The sequence below is a fragment of the Nomascus leucogenys genome, chromosome 4 (genome assembly GCF_006542625.1).
Source record: "Nomascus leucogenys isolate Asia chromosome 4, Asia_NLE_v1, whole genome shotgun sequence".
Taxonomy (NCBI): Eukaryota; Metazoa; Chordata; class Mammalia; order Primates; family Hylobatidae; genus Nomascus; species Nomascus leucogenys.
Window position 1 is genome coordinate 90812349 of NC_044384.1, and position 14878 is coordinate 90827226.

The 14878-nt window shown below is 50.3% G+C and overlaps 1 pseudogene; it reads right to left on the reverse strand.

Annotated features, from left to right (window-relative positions):
- Positions 1 to 7262: 7262 nt before the first annotated feature.
- LOC101178209 lies at positions 7263 to 14541 on the reverse strand (annotated as a pseudogene).
- Positions 14542 to 14878: the final 337 nt, after the last annotated feature.

The window sequence follows — 14878 nt, forward strand, 5'->3', positions numbered from 1 at the left end:
CCCTGGGCCCCTCCTGTGAGCCTGCTGTTAACACACTGAAACTGGAATCCTCTGACCGGCTGCCGCCTCTCCCCAGTCCCTGCAACCTCCCAGCTCCTCCACCCTTCATCTTCATCCTGCCTGAGCTACCAGAGCTCCGATTGCTTTTGGAGTTGACCTAGAGGACTCAGAATTATTAGAGACCCCAGGATCCTCTCCTGAGGAGGAGGGGTGCCCGATCTCCTCTTTTACCTCCTGGTTTCTTTCCCCAGGGCTTGACCTTGTAATTGCCCAGGCTGGATCTTCTAAATAAATACGATCTGCACCTCCCACGAGTTTGCGTTGTGATTCTTTTGTTTCAGCTTCTGTGTGATTAGAGAAATGTACAATTTTCACAGAGTTGCACTCCCAGGCATTTGAGAACCCCCTGTTCCCTGCTGTGTGAGTTTCCTAGGGCTGCCCCACAAACCATGCGGCTTAAGCAACAGGAGTGGGTTGTCTCACAGTCTGGAGGCCAGAATCCGCTGTCGAGGTGCCTCAGGGCTGGGTCCTCCTGAGGCCTCCCTCCGTGGCTTACAGATGCTGCCATCCCTATATCCTCACCTGTTCGTTCCTCTGTGTGTGTCTGCGTCCTCATCTCTTTGTATAAGGACACAGATTAGATTAGAGCCCACCCTACTCCATTAGGTCCATGTTTTAACTAATCACCCCTGTAAAGATCTATCTCCAAATAAGGTGCCATTCTGAGATACTGTGGTGAGGACTCCAACATATGTACCGGGGGCATAACTCAGCCGTGGCATCCACTTGGCTTGGGGCGTCACCATCTTTCCCATCTTCCAGGACACAGAATTGGGAGGCCCCTTGGGCTTCTCTCCCCTACAAGTCGCCAAATCCCACAGCATCTCCTGGAAGACATCCTACAGACACCTCCTTCCTGCCTCCTTGTGACACCTCCCTACGTAGACCTCTGCTTCAGGCCCCCAACTGTCCCTTCCCTGCTGCCTCTGTCAGCTCGAGCTGCCAGAACGAAACCCACAGAGTAAGCCTGGAGTACTGAACAACAGACACCATTTCTCCCAGTTCCGGAGGCTGGAGAGGCCAGATCAAAGTCCAACAGGTTCGACTCACGGGGAGGGAAGGCAAGAGCTGGCAGAGGAGGAGGTGGGCTGCAAGGCTGGAGCCCTAGACCCAGGCGTCTGCAACAGTAGAGCACTGGAGGCTGCTCGAGAAGCCACCATCTCACAGGATGGCAGGCAGTGAGTGCCTGACGGAACTGTGACAAGAAAGTGAAAACTCAACACCACAGAATTTTTAGAAATTGCTTCTGAGTTTCTGTTTTAGTAAGTAAGGTTGACTAGACACTATTCACAACCGTGGAACTCCTAAAAGGACATGGTGAAACCCCATCTCCACTAAAAATACAAAAATGAGCCAGGCATGGTGGTGGGCGCCTGTATCCCAGCTACTCAGGAGGCTGAGGCAGGAGAATCGCTTGAACCTGGGAGGCAGAGGCTGCAGTGAGCCCGGATTGCGCCACTGCACTCCACTCATTCTCCAGAATGAGATTCCATCTCTAAATAAATAAATAAATGAATAAATAAAGCTTTAAAGTGCTGTATTTAAAACATATATTTTTTTAAGTCACTGAGCTGTTCAAAAAATAAATAAAATTCTCAGAACCAACAAGCAAGAGAGAGCTGAACCCACAGAGGAAGGTGAAAGTCAAAAACGGCCTCCACCCCATGGCTGGACCAGAAAGAGGCCCTCTCTGTTTTCTTCCACCTGTGGTATCGCTTCTGTTGTCAGCATGAATCTAAGAAAAACATAGTTTCTCTACACTCTCTACACTCTCATTCCTGATGTGCAGGTTTTCCCTATGCCACTCAATTTTCTGCCTCTTTCCACGCTGACCAATTCTCTGACGCCAACTGGGTGTCCTGCAATTCACTCCCATCCTGAAACAGAGTTCATTTCAGATCCCACAGGTGAAGGGCTCAGTCCCACAAGACTGTCCCCATTTGAGAGGCTGACATGGTTTTCCTGTGTCCCCACCCGAATCTCATCTTGAACTGTAGCTCCCACAATTCCCCTGTGTTGTGGGAGGGACCCAATGAGAGGTAATTGAATCATGGGGGTGGGTGTTTCCTGTGCTGTTCCCGTGATAGTGAATAAATCTCACCAGATCTGATGATTTTATGAATGGGAGTTTCCCTGCACAAGTTCTCTTCTCTTGTCTGCCGCCATGTGAGATGTGCCTTTCACCTTCCACCATGATTGTGAGGCCTCCTCAGCCAGGTAGAACTGTGAGTCCATTAAAACTCTTCATTTTGTAAATTGCCCAGTCTCGGGTATGTCTTTATCAGAAGCATGAAAATGGACTAATACAGATGCCAATCATAAGTCCAGGCCTCCCAAGCTTCTAACCAATGGGCTATAAATCCGGATTCACACTGATACCTGAAATGAGTGGGTGAGGCAAAGCTCTCCATCCATCAAGGTTTACTAAGCCTGCTTTAAGGCGCATCTGGGAAAAATGCAAGATGCAGGCACATCTGTGGCTGTTTTCCCAAAGAGGTTTTTGGGAAGTTTGGTATTTATACATTTCCTTAAAGGGGGGCAGGCAGGTAGGAAGAGGCTGGTAAGCGTTAGGCAAATGAGTGCTTTCCTGTGATACTTTAGTTACGGCCCAGTAAATCTGCATTTTACATAAGGTAAGGTGAATGTTTGAGGAGAAAAAGGGACTAAAGGAAGAGTCAGTTATGCAGACCTCTCTGGGTAGGTGGAAGAGGGACTGGTGTCATCTTGTTTTTGTTCTGCTCCTGGGAAGATAAACTCATAATCTACATGATCAGTATAGAATGGAAGACTTCCGTTTTAGGAGCTGGAATTGGATTGCAGGCCTGAAGTCATAATAGGCATATCCTTGTTGATGCCAGGACACACATCTTAAGAGGTTTTGCAACCAGCATGGTGTGTATTAACGAGTGATTTGTGGAGGTAGTGACCTGAGATGCCTGAGGCCTTTGCCATTTCCTGGGCCTGGCGAGCGAAACACACCGCGACACAGGCTGTGGAGGAACAGCGCTGCTTTTGCGAGAGGGCGGTGTGGCTCAGCCTCCGGGCTTAACTTTCCCTTTGGCCTAAGGAGCTTGGGGGTCCTGAGATTTTTATTTTCCTTTACTCAACACCATCCTCCTTGGGTTCGATAATCTGCTAGAACAGCACCCAGAACTCAGAGAAGCACTGCCTTACGTTTACTGGTTTACTATAGAGGATGAGATCAAGGACACAGACGAATCCCCAAGTGAAGAGGCACCGAGGATGAGGTCCAGGACGGTCCTGAGTGTGGGAGCTTTGTCCCTTGGAGCTGGGGACGTCGCTGTCCCAGTGGGGGGATGAGGTGAAGAAGCACCTAGGGTGAGGTCCAGGACAGTCCTGAGTGTGGGAGCTTTGTCCTGTGGAGCCAGGGGCATCGCTCTCCCGGTGAGGTGATGTGTGCACCAACTAGAAGCTCGTGGGATCTCACTGTTCAGTTTTGTAGAGCTCTCACCCGCAGCCCTCCCCGTCCTGGAGCTGAGTTCCCAGGCTCTTCTCACTGGGTCTTTCCAGCCACAGGTCCCATCCTGACGCCATCTAGGGGCCCCACCCTAAGTCACCTCATTAACATAAACACAGATGTGATCTAAGGGAGCTTATTAGAAATAACAACAACAAAACCCGAAAAACAAACAAAAAACCAAGAAAACAATATCCCTCAGAGAAATTGCAAGGGTTTGAGGAGCTCTGTGCCAGGAGCCAAGGAGGAAGATCAAGACCGTCTCTTCTTACACAGTGAAAGCTCCAGGTCAGTGTGCTTTGCGCATGTCCATGAGTACTTTCCATCTTTTGATTCTGGGCAACTGCTGTAGGAGGAAGCTATCATGAATCAGGGAAGAAAACAGCTGAGCTTTTAAAAAGGCTTTGAGGCCAGGCACGGTGGTTCACACCTGTAATCCTAGCACTTTGGGAGGCTGAGGTGGGCGGATCACAAGGTCAGGAGTTCAAGACCAGCCTGGCCAACATGGCGAAACCCCGCGTCTACTAAAAATACAATTAGTCGGGCATGGTGGCACTTGCCTGTAATCCCAGCTACTCAGGAGGCTGAGGCAGGAAGATCACTTGAACCGGGAGGTGGAGGTTGCAGTGAACTGAGATGGCCCATTGCACTCCAGCCTGGGCAACAGAGCGAGACTCCATCTCAAAAAAATAAAAAAAGGCTTTGACAGGCCTGCTATGGATGGGTACGAGCATTTAAACCCCCAGGTGTCCCTGCCTCATTGAGTCAGTACCAGCCTCTTGGATTCTGGGTCCAGGGCTGGTCTATCCGGGGGCAGCAGCGTTGTGGAGTGGAGACTGCCGTGGCATTGGCTATGCCCCTGAGATGGAATTCTCAATAATAAGATTCTGTCAGGCTACTAGTTGATGCTTCGGAGCAATTAAGTGCAAGTTTGTGTCTGTGGGAACATGAACTTCAAAGGCCAGGGTTGGGGAGGATGAACAGGAGGGGAGGAGGCAGATGCATTGTGGTGCCACCTACAGCTCAGCTGGGGTCTTCCTGCCCTTGCAGTGCACAAAATCAACCCCATGGAGGCATTTCTGCCTAGAGCTTGTCCACCCAGGACCCAAGCGAGTGGGAGGGGAGAGCCGGCCCCGTCACACAGGCAACGGGACCTCACTGGGTGAACCTCTGTGGACACCCCAGGAAAGCCCCCACTTCTCATGTTCTTCCAAGGAAACCTTTCTGCTTTAGTTCTACAGGTGTGTTCTCGGGTCAGGAAGAGTCTTGCAATTTGGAGAGTGCTGGGTGGCTGCGGCGGACCTGCCCCATGCCATCCCCACACACGAACACCTGCATCACCCACCTGGGCAGCTACAGCCCACGGGCCGGGTCCAGCTCCCCCTGCTTTGGTCCCTTAAGCTTCCCGGGAGCGCAGCTACAGTGGGCGGTTCTGCATCTGTGGCTGCCTTGGCCACTGGGGCAGAGTCAAGCAGTCGTCACAGTGACCATGTGGCCCAAAATATTAGCCCCCAGCCTTGAACAGAAAGAGTTAGTCGGGGTGGGTGCAGTGCCTCACACCTGTAATGGCAGCACTGTGGGAGGCCAAAGTGGGCAGATCCCATGAGGTCAGGAGTTTGAGACCAGCCTGGGCAACATGGTGAAACCCCACCTCTACTAAAAATACAAAAATCAGCTGGGCGTGGTGGTACGTGCCTATAATCCCAGCTACTCAGAAGGCTGAGGTAGGAGAATCACTTGAACCCGGGAGGCAGAGGTTGCAGTGAGCCAAGTTCTCGCCACTGCACTCCAGCCTGGGCGACAAGCGAGACTCCGTCTCAAACAAAAACAAACAAACAAAAACCCAGAAAGAGTTAGTCAGTCCCTGCCCTGGACAGTCGGGGAAACACCGCCAATCACTGCTTTATCTCCACTCAGCTACGGCCCCTTTTCCCAGCTGGGGGCTTATGGCCTCCTGCTGGAACCTGATCTAGAAAACAAACTCCCTTTTGTTTCTGAGCTCCCAGAAGCCTGGCGTGGATCCTAATGCTGGCATCAGGACCATCAATGTGAGAGAAGCTGAGGCCTCCTTTTGGAAATAGGGGCTGTTACGGGACCGGAGCTGAGTTGTGTGCAGGAGGAGAGGTTGTGGTGCTGAGGCTGTGCGGAGCCTGCACTGCAACTCCCCTTTCCCCGCAGAGCTTGCACAGAACATCGCCTGACTCACAGACCACGGGGCACCAGCAGACCCACAAAACCCCCAAAGTTTCTGCAACCTGACCAGGCTTGCCCACCACCCCCAAGGGGCAGTGGCTCCTGTGGAGAGGCCACCTGGGACCCAAAACTCTGTTCACAAGGGACCCACCTTGTCGTAGAGGGACGCGCACCAAGGGTGACTCCAGGGCGTCTTGTGCTTGGCTGACCGATGCCCTCCTGGCCTCCAAATCCAGGCTCCTGGGTCCTGTGGATGTAAGGGGCCTTGGCAAACGTGATTGTGTCTAGGATCCTGAGATGGGAAAGATATCCCAGACTCCAGGATGGGCCCTGAGCGTGACCTCAGCGTCCCGGTAAGAGGGGGGCCGGAGGAACCTGACTGCAGGAAAAGAGAGGCCTGGAGCGCAGGAGACGGCCCTGTGGCTGCGGAGGCAGAGGCTGGGCCGTGCGGCCACAGTCAAGGAACAGCCAGGGAACACCCAGAGCCCAGATGCTAGAAGAGGCAGGAAGAAGCCTCCTGAGAGCCTTTGGCGGGACCTCAGCCTGCAGACACCCAGGTGTCTGTCCTCTGTAATTGTGAGAGAACTAATTCCTCTTGTCTGAGCCCCCAGTTTGTGGTCATTTGTCACGGGAGCCCCAGGACAGGGACACAGGCTTCACCCCTGCCTCTGGGTCCCTCCTTTTCTGACATCCTGCAAAGGTCTCTCTCGACAGTTTCGGAAGAGTAACCCAGCCAGCTCTGCCTTTCTGAACAAGTGTGTCGGGCCCCTCCCAGCCCCATCACCCTGCACATGAGTGACCTCAGCTTTGATGCAGCCTCAGGCATGAGGCCCTGCAAGCAGCTCCTGGCAGCTGCCCAGCTGGGGAGCCCCCCAGGAGGGAGGAGTTGATCCCAGCCTCCTGCCCTAAGAGCTTCGAAAGCTATGAGGCGGGCGGATCACAAGGTCAGGAGATCGAGACCATCCTGGCTAACACGGTGAAACCCTGTCTCTACTAAAAATACAAAAAATTAGCCAGGCATGGTGGCAGGTGCCTGTAGTCCCAGCTACTCAGGAGGCTGAGGCAGGAGAATGGCGTGAACCTGGGAGGTAGAGCTTGCAGTGAGCAGAGATCATGCCACTGCACTCCAGCCTGGGTGACAGAGCGAGACTCCATCTCAAAAAAAAAAGAAAAGAAAAGAAAAAAAAAGAAAGCTACGAGGTCCTGCACGCCCCTCCTGGCCAAGCTCTCTGGGTCTCATGGTGGCTGTTCAGAGGCATTCCCCTGACGGCCAGGAGTCGTGTGAGGACAATCATTGGGGAAGGGGATGTGTGGCAGGTCCAGTGGGCACCTGGGGGCCCCAGTCAGTCTCTTCCATGATACACGGGTGTGGCATGCACCAGTCAGAGTAGAGACGCAGAGCCAGAATTAAAACTGCAAAACACAGCAAACAGAACACGATTGTTTCTAGTTTCAAGAAAGCAAACAAAATCTCCCTGGGAAAATGGCACAAACAGGAACAAGGAAGTGACCATGTGCCCAGCTTCACACCTCACCCTGGGCAGGGATATAAAGAGCCCAGGCTCAGGGGGCTCCACACCTGCACCTCCCTCTCACCTGCTCCTCTACGTGCTCCACCCTCAATCCACCAGAACCATGGGCTGCTGTGGCTGCTCCGGAGGCTGTGGCTCCAGCTGTGGGGGCTGTGGCTCCGGGTGTGGGGGCTGTGGCTCCGGCTGTGGGGGCTGTGGCTCCGGCTGTGGGGGCTGTGGCTCCAGCTGTATGGGCTGTGGCTCCGGCTGTGGGGGGTGTGGCTCCAGCTGCTGTGTGCCCGTCTGCTGCTGCAAGCCTGTGTGCTGCTGTGTGCCAGCCTGTTCCTGCTCCAGCTGTGACTCTTGTGGGGCTCCAAGGGAGGCTGTGGTTCTTGTGGCTGCTGCCAGTCCAGCTGCTGCAAGCCCTGCTGCTCATCCGCAGGCTCTGGGTCCTCCTGCTGCCAGTCCAGCTGCTGCAAGCCCTGCTGCTCATCCTCAGGCTCTGGGTCATCCTGCTGCCAGTCCAGCTGCTGCAAGCCCCGCTGCTCCCAGTCCAGCTGCTGTGTCCCCGTGTGCTGCCAGTGCAAGATCTGAGGCTCTACTGGGAAACCTCAGGTGTCGTTGAAGATCTGTGCTTCCCAACAAGTGACTACCCCTCAAGCACATCCTCTTCTGGATCTGAACAATGACTCCCCTGGCTCAGGGCCTCTTTTTCCAGCCCCTGAGGAAATGGAATGAACCACTCCCTGCCCATTCCCTATAAGGATATCCCAAGACCCAGGCACTTTGCCCCTCCTTCCCACATGCCTCCATATGTCTGAGCCAGACTACACTGGAGGCGGCCCTCATACCAAGGAATAGCCTGGAATTCCCCTTCTTAAAAATTCCATGCGAGATAGCAAACCCTTCTTTCCTTTGCCTGCCAGGAGCTCCACGGCATTTGCAGATGGATATCCTGCAACCCAAATGATCACATGTATCTATGGAAATCCAAAATGCATCTGGGTGCAGCACTAAATAAATTCTCCACCCCTCAGCCTTGGTCTCACTGACTCTTTTCTTCCAGCCTCTGTCTCATTGGCAAACTGGCCACATGTCCTTCCCCTCCCTCCCTGATAGCTTATTACTCCCACTGCTGTAACAGTGTGCCAGGCCCAGCTCCCATTCCAGAAACAGTTGTTGAACTGATTAATGAAGGAACCACTGGCAGTATGTATGAATGAATGAAGATGAGGAATGAACGAGTGAATGAGTGAGGATCTTTCATTAGTACACAGGGAGTCCCAGCTGTGTCTCAGTGGGATTCAGTCTGTCTTGGTTGGAATTTGGACTCCTACTTCTTCCCCATGGGAGGATATGTTTGGGAGAGAAGGCAAATTTGCCCTCAGTGCCTAGGAAGGGATGTAATGGGTGCTCTCTGGGTCCAGCCAGTCCCCAGTTTGTGGGTCAAGCCAGGAGAGGGGGAAGCTAGACTAGAATGAGCTGTGTCCCTGACATGCTCTCTAGGACAACACTGGAAACTGTGCTGCTTTGGGGATCCAAGACAGTGTGGTTGAGCACAGGCTGAAGTGCACCCTCCATCTCTGGGCTCAGAGTGAGGAAGAATCCAAGTGTCCACAGGCTTCCCAGCTTTGGTTTGGCACAGAGAGGAACAGAAGGGACTTTTCTCTGCCTGATAAAGGCCATCTACCCACAGTGAACATGGTACTTAACTGTGAAAACTTGGATGTTTTCCCCTAGGATCAGGAACAAGAAAAGAATGTCCACACCCACCACTTCTATGCAACATTTCACTGAAGGTATAGCCAGAGTAATATGACAGGAAAAGAAACTAAAGGCATCCAGGTAAGAAAAAAGGAAGCAAAACTATCTCTATTCACAGCAAACCTCATCTTGTATACAGAAGATGCTGAGGGACACACACACACACACACACACACACAACTATTAGGGCCAATAACCGAGCTCAGCAGAGTGCAGGACGCAAGGACTATACACAATAGTCAACTGTGTTTCTTTTTTTTTTTTTTTTTGAGACAGAGTCTCACTCTGTCGCCCAGGCTGGAGTGCAGTGGCGCAATCTCGGCTCACTGCAAGCTCCGCCTCCTGGGTTCACTCCATTCTCCTGCCTCAGCCTCTCCAAGTAGCTGGGACTACAAGCACCTGCCACCACGCCTGGCTAATTTTTTGTATTTTTAGTAGAGATGGGGTTTCTTCGTGGTCTCAATCTCCTGACCTCGTGATCCGCCCGCCTCGGCCTCCCAAAGTGCTGGGATTACAAGCGTGAGCCACCGCGCCCGGCCAGCTGTGTTTCTTTATAAGAGCAAAATGCAATGCAAAAAGGATGTAAGGAAACAATAAAATTCTTAGGAACAAATGCAACCAAAAAGTACAAGACTTGGACACTTAACACTACAAAACACCATTAGAAGAAGTTAAGGGGGACAAAAGTAATGGGAGAAAAATCCCATGTTCATGTATTGGAAGACCTAATATTGTGAAGACTGAAACACTCCGAAAAAAAATTGTTCTACCAATTTAATGCAATTCCGATCAACATCTCAGATTTATTTTTTCACAAATTGACAAGTTGATCCTAAAATTTATGTGGACATTCAAGGGACCCTAAATAGCTAAAACAATCTTGAAAAAGAAAAGCAAAGTTTGGGGACTCGTGTTTTCCAATTTCTAAATGGGCTGCAAAGCTACAGTCATCAAGGCAGTGTGGCTCTTGCATAAGGATAGAAAGATGGATCAATGGAGTAGGTTTCAGGCTCTTGAAATAAAGCTTCACAATTGTGGTTGATGGATTTTCACGGGTACTATACAATTCCATGGGAAAGGAGGAATCTTTTCAACAAACAATGCTGCTAAGACAACTGGATGTCCATATGCGAAAGAATGAATTTGAATCTTGACCTCATACCGTATTCCAAACAAACAAACAAAAATAGAAAAAATAGATCAATGACCTAATTGTAAAAGCCAAAACTAGAGGATTACTAGAAGCAGAACAGGTTAAGTTTTCACGACCTTGGAGTATGAAATGGTTCTTAGATAATGATACCAAAACCACAAGAAAAACACTAAAATTAACTCCATCAAAACAAATAGTTTTTGTGCTTCTAAGGGCACTATGAAGAAAATGAAGAGACACCAACAGAGTGGAAGAAACTACTTTGAAATCAAATATTTGATAAGAACTTGCATCTATACGTATAAAGAATTCTTACTACTCAAACACACAATCCAATTAAAGACTCAGCAGAGGATTTAAATAGGCATTTTCCAAAGAAGATATACAAATGGCTAATAAGCACATGAAAAGGAGCTCAACATTGTTAGACATCAGGGAAAATCAGGGAAATGCAAATCAAAACCACAATAAGATAGCAGTTCACATCCTCTGGGATGGCTATTATCAAAAAGACAATAAGAAGCACTGATGAGAATGTGGAGAAATGGGAGCCCTCGTGCATTGGATGAAAATGAAAAAATCATGCCACTACTTTGAAAAATAGTTCCTCAAATGTTCTATGTAGAGTTACCATATGACTCAGCAATTCCACTCTTAGGTAACCACCGAAGGGCACTGCAAATATGTATCATATAAAAACTTGTATGATGATACTCATAGCAGCCTTATTCTCATTTGCCAACAAGTGGAACCATTTAAATGTCCACGAACTGATGAGTCGGTAAACAAAATGTGGTATATTCATACATGGACATATTCATATTCTGGATGTTATCCCCATCTCACTTTTAAATTTTAGTGTTTAAATGTTAAAAATGATAGACAATTATAGAAGACAACAAATTACCCATAACCCCAATCTCTAGAGTGCTAACATTTTGGTTGCTCCCATGTAATTTGTGTATTCGGGCATCTCATGACCTCTCTATTACCCAAGGCCATCATGGTGTTCTGCCTGCCAAGGCACAGGCACAGGCTCTTCACTGGCCCCATAACAATCACCCGAGACCCCATTGTAGGCAGAGGGTTGCATTTCCCATGGGAGTCTACATGGGAATCCCCAGGCCCTTGCGTGTTCCCCACACCTTGGTGGAGTGGCCTCTGCTTCTCCCCTAGGGTGTGTCTGCAGCCCCTTCCCCACCTCCTGCCATTCCCATGGGTTGTGCCAAGAGAAGCTTTAGGGCAGCCAAGCTCTTCCTTCTTGGCATCAGCTAGAGGTTCCTACGAATGCTAATGGTTGGGGGCACGGTGGGGAGAATTCATTATTTCTTCTAGCACTGCTCTCTTAAAAATTTGTATTATTAATACTTTAGAAAGGTTGTTTTTAGTGTCACAGCTCACTATCTATAACTATGTTAATTTTTAGGATTATCAAATTTGGGGAGATGTCATCGAATTGCTTTCCTATATGAGCTATAATATTTGGAAGACATTTCTGAAAACTAGCTCTGCCTCGTACCTTTCTTTTTTTTTTTTTTTTAAGACCGAGTTTCACTCTGTTGCCCAGGCTGGAGTGCAGTGGTGCAATCTCGGCTCACTGCAAACTCCGCCTCCCGGGTTCAAGCAATTCTCCTGCCTCAGCCTCCCGAGTAGCTGAGACTACAGGCGCCCCCCTACCATGCCCGACTAATTTTTTTTGTACTTTTAGTAGAGACGGGGTTTCACCGTGTTAGCCAGAATGGTCTCAATCTCCTGACCTCGTGATCCGCCCACCTCGGCCTCCCAAAGTGCTGGGATTACAGGCGTAAGCCACTGCGCCCAGCCGCCTCTGTACATTTCAAACCTTGTTTCTCCTCCGCTGCCCACAGGCAGCCACTGAACGACGCATGGTATCATGACACAATCTACAATCTCTGGCCATTCATCTTTTTTTCACCTTACTGGGGCAAATTGTCACAGTGGATGGTAGGAGTATTCCTGGAAGTCATTCATCTTCTAAAGGATAAGAAATTATTGGAATATAGTTGGAAAAGACTCTGAATTCATAAATGTATCTCACTGAACCAGCCCCAAAATGACTAACGCCCCAGCAATATTACTTTACACAAAGCCTGCGTTGGGCTAAAACCCTAACCCTGGTACGTGCACTTGAATAGATACACTTAGCTTGACTTTCTCTCATTTCTTATCCTTCCCTGTTTCAACTTCCCACACTCTGGACAGTGAGACGGGCGGCATGCTGTGCCTGTGCTGGCGTGTAGACTGTCTCCTCCCGGACAAGCTCGCCTGTTTCTGCTTATGCTGTTCTGGGAGCCACCTCTCTTGTGGAACTGGGGGTGATGGTGGGTCCTTGAGTGGCGACTGCTTCAGATGAAGTCCCTGAAGGGTGTCTTTCTAATGGAGATGGGACCACCTTAGCTGGGGGTGGGTGGGTGTGAGGGGGTGACTAGCGTGGGCCAGGACAGGCTGCTTAGAGCTCAGGGAAATTTGGGGATTCCAAGTTTTTGGCTCACCTATGTCCACCCAGATGATTTCATCCCAAGAGTTTCAGCAAATGCCTGCTCCTCCCCAGTTGTGTCCCTACCTTATAATTAGCACCTGATTGCAAGGCTGTGCATTTTAATTGCTGTTCCAGCTTTGCAGCCCCCACAGTCAGGCGTGGGTGTGATCCCCAGCTGGGGCTGCTCACAATAAAAGATGCCGACACCCCAGGGTGCTCTCATTGTAGTTATGTTTTTTTTAAAATTTTTCATTCTACCAGTTTTTATTTCTTGCACAATAACATCGTAACAGCCATAAACAAAATAATTTTGAAAATAAGAGAAACTTGCCCATAATCCCTTTACTCTAAAGCATCAAGTTCTTATATTCCATGTCCTCATGAAAATTCGTTTGTTTGTCTGTTTTTTTACAGAATTGTGGAAAAAAACATTTGACGAGGAAATATACACAAACCCAGCTCTTTTGTTTAAAAGCCAATTGCAAAAACACATAACGAATGACCTGGTTTAACGGTGGCTAAGAACAATAGAAAAATGACCTGGTTTATTTGAGTTAAATTTGAGCTCAGAATGAAGCTAGGGTGTGGTATTGCTGCCAAAGCCCACTCTGTGGTCTGAGGATGGATTCATAGCCACACAGTGTCCAACTGAGGGGTGAATGATCCCCTCCTCATCGCCCATGCTAGTTCCTTTAATGGACTTTTTTTTTAGAGCAGTTTTAGGTTCACAGCAAAATTGAGAGGAGTGGGCCATGACATCCCCTGTGCTCTACAATGAGAGTGCTTCCTCAGAGCCCAAGGCAGTGGGTCACTCTCTGGGGGTCCCCAGGGGCTCAGGGTGTGGCTGGCCTGTCCCCAACTCAGGAGATACCAGGAGTTGTCCAGTGGTTCCTTCATTGGAAGTCTCTGTGGATGCCTCCTACAGACCTGGACATTGAGGGCCCATGATTTCCACAGTACATTGAGGAGTCAGGATGCAGGGCCCCTGTTTCCTCTATGTGTGCCCTGGACACCCCAGGCCCATGGGACAGGCCTGGCCCTGCAACCCCACCAGAGCCCTGACACTAGGCCTGACCTGGCCTTGTGATGAACAAGAGAAGAGGCAGGTCCAGAGATACCTCCTGCACGGGATCGCCTGCATCCGACCCCCATGACAGGCCGTGGCCAGCACGGTGTGAAAGGGGCCAGGATGGCACCTGGCAGGCTGCCCTGCAGCCCCAGATGGCTCCTGGCCTCAGGAAATTAATATCCACGGGGAAACTGGTCACTTGGAGGCTGCCAGAGGGAAGGGTGAGTGTCACGTTCCCGCAGCCATGACCAGCCAGCAGCATACCATGTGGCCTCTGGCCCAACCTGTGGGACAGGGACCCCAGACAGGGCACAAGTCCCAGTTCCAGAGGGTCCTGGCTTGGTGCTCACCCAAGCCCTGTAAAGGGAGGGGCACCAGGGGTGCCGTGGGCACCCAGCAGCAGCCAGGATGATCACGCAGGGGACTGAGCCTTCTGTGGCAATGGCCAGACCCAGAACTTGGCCAAAAGCAGGGCAAGCCACCTGGGACAGAGTGGATGCTGTGCCTGTGCGTGTCCAGCAAGGCCGAGCCAGTGATGCTACCAGGGTCCATGAGGCAAGGGTGGGACACGAGCAGGCTGACCAGCCGCCAACCTCGTCCACTCCAGGAGGCAGGGATGGCCGAGCTCCCACGCCCTAGTGGCCGCCACCTGACCACTGATGGGGCAGAGGCCTGAGGTCAAGCAGTCAGTGCTGGGGCCCTGCCTCCAGGTTCTACAAACTGCTCCGGTCCAGAGGGCCAAAGATAACTGGGCACGTGAGGGCCCAGGAGGTCAGGTCCCTACATCTGCCAACCTTGGCAGATGCATTTCATGGTCCGAAAAAGTCAAGAAAGGTGACGCCCCTCAGGTGTTATTATGAAGGACTCTCCCAAGTCACATATTTTTTACATTTATTTTTATTGTATATATTCATGGCGGACAACATGGTGTTGTGGTAAACATGTACACAACTGAAATGATGGCTACAATTAATATCTCCAAAACTTTCCATGGTTCCCTTTTGTATGTGTATGAGTGTGTGTGCATGAGTGTGTTTGTATAAGTGTGTGTATGAGTGTGTATGCGTATGTATGAGTGTGTGTGTTTGTATGATTATGTGTGTATGAGTGTGTGTAAGGTGTGTTTTAATTGCGTGTGTGTGAGACTTAG